Below are 7,162 nucleotides of genomic sequence, written 5' to 3'. Positions count from 1 at the left end.
CCCGGAGGGGCTAATTATTAGGTGTGTGACCTCAAGCAAATAACTTACGTGGCTCGCTCTCATTTTCTGTAACCACAGAACGAAACCTGCTCTGCGAAGACCAGACGGTAGAAAGTGGGAAAATGCTGCACTAACTGTAGATTCGGGGTGGTCGGCTGCTGGGCCCGGCACAGAGCAGCGGTAACGGGGTGCACTGCATGCGCCTCTCTTGCAGGGTGCGCCTCCCTTGCAGGTCACGCCCCCTCGGAGCTGACCTTTCCCGTGGCTGTGGGTGGGGAGGGCACATTCCAAGGCGTTTGGGCCGGCTGACTCAGCGAAGACTGGAACCCCAATCAGCGAGAGGCCCCGAGGTATGCCTGTCACCCTCAGGAGCCTTTCCCAACATTCTCAGAAAGATCTGGAAGGCGATACTGAAGCCTTATCTGCAGGGGTGACTTCATGCCTGCCTGAGAAAGGTCCTTTGTCCTTCATTTGGCTCTGGGATTCCTTGAAGTCAGCAGACTGTGAGCACGTAGCAGCCAAACGAGGCTGTATTTCATAGTAAACAAGGCCTTACCAGCTGACAGGCTTAGGTTCAGTCCCCAGCTCTACCACCTTCGAGACATGTGATCGCAGGTAATTTACTTAACCTTTCTTATGTAAGTTTTTTCCCATGTGTAAAACGAAATCACTTAGCAACAGAATTGCTCTGAGGAAGGAACAGGAGGTTACGTGTAATATATTAACTTAAATGTGGCCCAGCGAAGCACTTGCTAAACGTTCGGGGTCATTACTTCTACTCTAACTAAGGCGATAAATGCAAAGAGCCAAGACCTACAGGGAGCTGAGTGCCCCGTGGTGTGGCCATCAGCACGCGTGGGCGGTCAGTTCACCGATGCTGGCGGCTTCCCCCGGGACGCTGGTGAGCATGGGCCAGCGCGGTGGGGACAGAGCCCTGGCCCATTTGAAAGGAAATCCAGGGACAAACTCCAGGGCATGGATGTGGAAGCCAGCTGTCCACGAGCGCTGACAGTTGCGGCCTGAATGAGAATTTAGAGGACCAGGGTAGGGGTCTCAAGTGAAGTCTTCCCCATCTTAAGGGAGCCATACGGAGATCACGGGATCCCAGTGTTGTGGACTGAGACATGTCACGGGAGTGGGGGGCAGTAGACGTGTCGTTTGCCTCACGGGGAAGAACCCATGTCACTCTGAGAGCTGAGGACCACAGCGTGGGACATCAGACCAAGGACGGGCATCGGAGCCAGACGGGCCGGTGCTGCAGCCGTGGGGGGACGCTGTGTCCCGGGTAAGGAGGGGCGCCCTCCACAGTGGCGATGGGTGGTCACGTGACTTAGGCCATGTTCGAGTGGGCCGTAAGCCCGGCTCCCTGCCTGTCCCCGGTGGCAGTCTAGTGTCTTAGGGCACAGTCGCCACCACATCTGGGTTCCGATAGGAAGGAAGGTTTGTCCTCCAGGGAATCAGACGGACCTCAAGTTCATAGTTCGGGCTTTGCCTCAACTAGAGGCGGGAATGAGGAGTCTGTGTGGAAGTTAATCGACCCCTTGTTTCACGAGATCCATTTTCCCGAAGCCCATTCACAGACCGCATCTCAGCTCTTTGCAACCGCACCGTGAGGGCAGAACGTGGATTTTACAGACGAGGAAAATGAGACCGAGGCTTTCTTCAGGCCGCACGTCTGTTCAGCAGCCTCCTGGACGTGGACATTAAACGTGGATCGTCAACCTTGGGCCACCAAACACGGGCCACCGGACGTGGGCCACCGGACGTGGACTCTTGGGCATTCATCGCCCAGTGTGGACCGCTGACCCCAGGCTGCTAACCCTAAGGCCGGAGAGAGGAAGCCTTGGAAGGGAAGGTGTGAATGGAACTTTCTAGAAGGGTCTTAAGCTGGGCTGCTGCCTGCCGAGGCGGGACTGTGGCTGCGACTCCCCCCCTGGTGGACGTGGCAACCCGAATACTTTTCTGGAGTGTAAGTGACATCACCCAACTTCCCTGTTTGTTACTGTCCTGTGACTTGTCGCGGCGCTTAGACAAACGGCCGGCATCTCGACGGCCCCGTGAGGGCACGTGCCTGGGCCCGCGCCTTCTCCTGGTCTCGCCCCCTGCCTCTCTGCTCCGTTCCTCAGACACCTGAGCCTGCCCCCTTGGCACAGGTCCGTGCCCGGTGGTGGCTGCTGCCACAGCCTCTCGACACTGCCGCTCCTCCCCATTCAGACCCTGGGGCGCCCGTCCCCACCACCCCAAACGCAAACCTCGCCCCGCGGCCCCGCGGCTCCTCCTAGGGGTCACCTTGCCCCGGTTCACTTTCTAAATGACTCAGCCTCGTCCTTCCTTGTCCCCTTGACCCGTGTTGTTTTTCTTGGCGACCTGTGTCTTACCTTTACCCTAAACTGTTTCCGTCAGACCTAGATGTGTCTCATCGCTAACGGTCCCTCTCTCCACGGGGATGTTTGTCCCACACGGCGGAGGCTCCTGTTTTGTTGGTCGTGTGTCTTTCCCAACAAAACGTAAGCTCCGTGAGGGCAGGACCTTGACTTCCTGGCTCGTCCCTGTGTCCCCCGCGGCTAAGGCAGCTCCTGCTACAGGACAAACCCTGAGATATATTTTTTGAATCAACGAGAAAAACAAAACAGTGTTGCAGATTGCAGTGGCGAGAACAGGAAAGCAAGAGCTTCAACGTGACCCCAGCCCTTGAGGGCGAGCGTCCCTGCCTACCCCATCGGGGGCAGAGAAAGAATTCTTCACGTCGTGGCTGAGGCAGGACCAGCTCTCGCTGACCTCACACCCTGCCTGTAACCCCCACCCCCCGACCCCGCTGCAGCCCCTCACTCTGTCTGCAAAGCTCGCCCCTGACTGACCTCCGCATCCTTCAGAATGGGGCTCAGTGTCGCTTTTGGGGGCCATCCCCCTCAACACGCTCGCTTCTCTTTCAGGCACTTGCCAGGTAACCTTGGAACTGCGGGTTTTCCTGTTTGCCACCTGGAGGTCGCGGAGGCAGCTGCTGGCTTCTCCCTCTCAGGAGTCCCAACACTGTCCTCGCATGTCACAGGGGCTCTGTAAACACCGGGTGAGTGACGAGGAAAGCCAGCGAGTCCACCAGTGAAGGCTGGACTCATGTCTTAGTGCCCCGAAGTGAACGAAAGGACACAGGAGGGGAAGGTACCAAACCGCCTCGGTGGCTCCCACGTGACGCGTTGGAGCAGAGGGGGTGACGTCACACAGATCGTAGTGACTCCGCTTTCCTGTTTTCTGTATTTTTCATGCTCTGGCACTTGGGGCCTTTATCCTGGGGAGCTGCGAATTCTGAGAAAGAGCAAACGACGGCCTCCGAGTGCACCTCGCCTGTACAGACCAGCCGATGCAGAACCGACCCCCCCGCCATCCCCTTTATCAGGCCAATGTCCTCTCGTCCCAAATCACCCAGGCCAGGCGCCAGACAACTGGGGATCAGAGCCCGGTGGCCCAGAGCCCACCCAGCTTCCCAACTGTCCAGTCCTATGCCCACTCGGGGCACCTCCCTGCCTCCTGTTCCTTCCCACGAGGACCCCAGTAAAGGCGGTGGGCCATGCTCTGCTGCCCCCTGACCTAAAGGGTCTGAGAACTGCCAAGAAAAGTTAATTAATGAAGAAATATATCTCATGTTCTGGAATCGTGTATATAATGTATATGTATATGGTCTTCACATCAGACCAATGGAAGAAAAAAGTAAACTTGACGTCACTTTCTAGAGTTAATAATGGCATTTTCTTAAGCTAATGTTTTCCTTTTTCCTCCTGAGAGAGAGAGTCGTAGTGTCTCTTTTCGGTTTTCTGAGATCTAGCATTGCCTCCTCTGAAATGGCAGAGATCTCTGCTCATTCTTCCTGTCTGAAAAGAAATATAACCCTCCCTCCCTTCTTTAGGGAAATTTATACTATTTTACTAGGGATGCAGCTATGTCAAGGCTAATGTGGTGAATTCGAGATGATTATTTTTACAATTCGAGAACCTAAAAGATGAGCATAAACAACTGTCACTGCTTGTGAATTACAGTGGTCCTTTGGTCCTTGAGAGGAAAGGCTCTGTCAAAAAAAATGTGTAACCAGTGGAACGTTTGACTTTTCTGTAAGTTAAAAACAAATTTAGTCACAATATTTTAAAACCTCTGATTGGCCAGGCAGAATTGTTTATTTGCCTGGTATAGGCAATGGTTTTAGTCATATTAATACTTTCAGGCAAGGAAGTCACGGGAGCAGAGGGCAAAATGAAAGTTAAAAGCTCTGAAGAACAGTTCTGCGGGTTCTTACAACGTTTCATAAAGTAACTACACATCCACATAAAGTCGTCACTGAATAGCCCACGATGGAGGTAGAGCGCTCAAATTTTAAATTCCTTCAAATGGGATCTGTGCGTGGGAAACGTAGGTCCAGAGTTTCATGGGAAGTTAATTCAAATGAAACACTGGCTTTTTGGGACTGAGGAAGGGCTGAAGACAAAAATCTAAAAAATACAGAGTCACTTTCCTCAGTTTGTATAAAAGTTAAAAAAAAATTTCGAGTTTGCCAAATGGCTTTGGTCGTTTTTAATATTTCTTCTTTCATTCCTGTCGATAACCCGGTGAGACTGTTTTTGAAACAGCGTAGAATAGTTTGGGCACGTGGCATTCCCCGCCTGTAATAGCGTCTTCGATCTGATCTGGACACAGTAGCGAGCGAAACGCGCACTTCTTCTCGGGGTCGGGTGGGGGTGGCGGGAGATGGCGCTCATGCAGACTATGCTCAGCCCTTTCGTATGGCTAATCGTGCAGACTTGGGTTGGCTCCCAGGTAAGGAAGGACAGAAAGCTCCAAACTCGACACCGGCTGTCTGTTCAAGGCCTATGAACTCACTTCCAGTGAACAGCGCAGGCAGAGATGCTTTTTCTTTTTTCTGTGTTATGTTTGTTCCGATTATATTTATTGAAATGTAATTTGATATCTGTTGACTCTAATAATAAAAATAAGACCAATGACTTGTACATCTTTAAAAAACAATCGACGGGGTGGCGTACGTTCACAAAACAAACATTTTCCGCCAGGGAACGTGGGGGAAGCGTTGCTCTGAAGGGAGTGGCTGCAGGGAAGGGGGTGGTGGGCGGAACCTAGGTCCTGTTGGCAAGGGCGATGGGGTGGGTGTCGCCTGGTCCTGGTTCCCTCGGGACTGGCATCCCCTTGTTTTCTCTTTTGTGGGGACGGTGGTAAAAACCTCGCTATGTCTAGCATGGTGCGTGGAAGGGACCATTTCCACAGCCAGCGGTCCAAGCCAGGGAGGGAGGGCCTGGGCCCAGGCTGGGCACGCTGTCGCCCTCTGCTGGCCGGACCGAGGGCCACCCACACTCCACCACCAGGGGGCGGCCTCGCTCTCTGCTCTCCAGGTGGAGGGGGGCCAGAGGGGAGAAAGAGCGGTTAGGGGGATGGTTTTATAAACTATATAATTGTCTAACCAGTGTACTGTATATTTGAAACTAATAATAAAATTAAATTAAAAAAAAGAAAACAGAAGAAAAACCTTCACGGCCCTTTCCATCAACACGAAACCCCCACGCTTCCAACGCCCCCTCACACCCAGACAGTCTTACAGGCGCCTGTTTGGGAATCGGAGAATTCGCTGCATATTTTCATCAGCTAAGATGTGGTCCAATCTTTCTTGAAGCTTGTAAACAAAAGGTGGTTTTTTTTTTCCCCCCTCAATTGCCCAATATCTGCTGGCCACGCTCTTGTCAACTCGTACCCTCATCTCTGGGGGTCTCCTTATGGGACACGCGGCCCTGTCTGGCGATCATTACTCTGGCTCAGGCTGAGGGTCCCTCGACGTTGTCTTACAATTTTAAACTGCGTTTTCTCCAGGGCAGCGACGTGGGTGTGCCTCCCCTCCACCCCCTTCCTGGGTGCTCCTCCCCTCCGCCCCCTTCCTGGGTGCTCCTCCCCTCCGCCCCCCTCCAACCCCACATCCTGTGTCTTCCCCTCGGCCGGCCTTGTCTCGTGCAGGGAAAACACTATGAACAGTGACAGTTCGGCACCACACACGTGTAGGCCCTGGTGCCGGGCGACTTACCTGCGTCACCTCAGTTATGTCACCTGGCGACCTTGGGCAGGAGGTAGGTGCTTAGAGAAGAAAGGTTTATTCACTCTGCTCAGGTGAGCTCAGGGGATGGGGCTTTCCGATGATGAAGCACAGGGGAGGAACCACTCAGCCTCTGGCCAGCCAAGTTTCAGGGCGACGCTGACCTTCATCGCTTGACCCCACAGTCTCCACAGGAGGTGTGTCGGGGCTCTTCCTAAGTCACCCCGCAGTGTCCATGAGTCCCTGCTTCACGAACACCACTCAGCCCTCTCTGCTTCCTCTGGTCATCTGGCTTCTCTGACCCGGCACGGGTCACCACCTCCTAGAAGTCTTCTTCTTAGTGTCTCTGTGTGTCTGTGGTTTGGCCGCTGATGTGCAGCATTCCAAGCCCCACGTGGTCCACGGCACGCTAACCCATCCTCGCTGCAGCCTGGGGCTGAATTTCGGGGAAGGGCTGGGTGGAGAAGCTCCCAAGGCTGTCTTGCATGTGGTGGGGGAGGGCATTGTCAGAAGGTTCAGGAGCCCAAATAAAGGTACTTCAGGGCCTGCCAACCACAGCCCATCCCTGCTGGGTGTCCCAACTTCCTCCCCATCATTTGCTCAAGTCTGGGTGTATATCAGTCAGCGTCCTCCAGAGAAACAGAACCAATTTCTTTATTCTAAGGAATTGGCTCACATGACTGTAGAGGTTTGGCAAGTCCAACATATGAGGCGTAGCCCAGCAGGCTGGAAATTCGGGGCCGAGCCGATGCTGTGTCTCAAGTTCAAAGGCCACCTGCTGGCTGACTCCTTGCTCAGGGGTGTCAGTCTTTGCTCTATTCAGGCCTTCAACTGACTGGGCGAGGCCCACCACCCATGGAGAGCAATCAGCTTTACTCAAAGTTCGCTGATGTAAATGTTGTTCTCATGCACAAAACACCTCTCAGAAACATTCTGAGTGACATTTGACCAAATATATGGGCATCGTGGCCCAGACAATTTGACATGTAAAATTAACCATCACAGGATGTTTCTCAGACTTAAGGGTTTCTTGTCACCCAACCCCCTAAAGCTACATTCTCTTTTTCCTTAAAGTATGGGCTT

The sequence above is a fragment of the Pteropus vampyrus genome, unplaced genomic scaffold (genome assembly GCF_000151845.1).
Source record: "Pteropus vampyrus isolate Shadow unplaced genomic scaffold, Pvam_2.0 Scaffold317, whole genome shotgun sequence".
Lineage (NCBI taxonomy): Eukaryota > Metazoa > Chordata > Mammalia > Chiroptera > Pteropodidae > Pteropus > Pteropus vampyrus.
The sequence above is the reverse complement of the archived record's forward strand: the minus strand, read 5'-3'. Positions refer to the sequence as shown.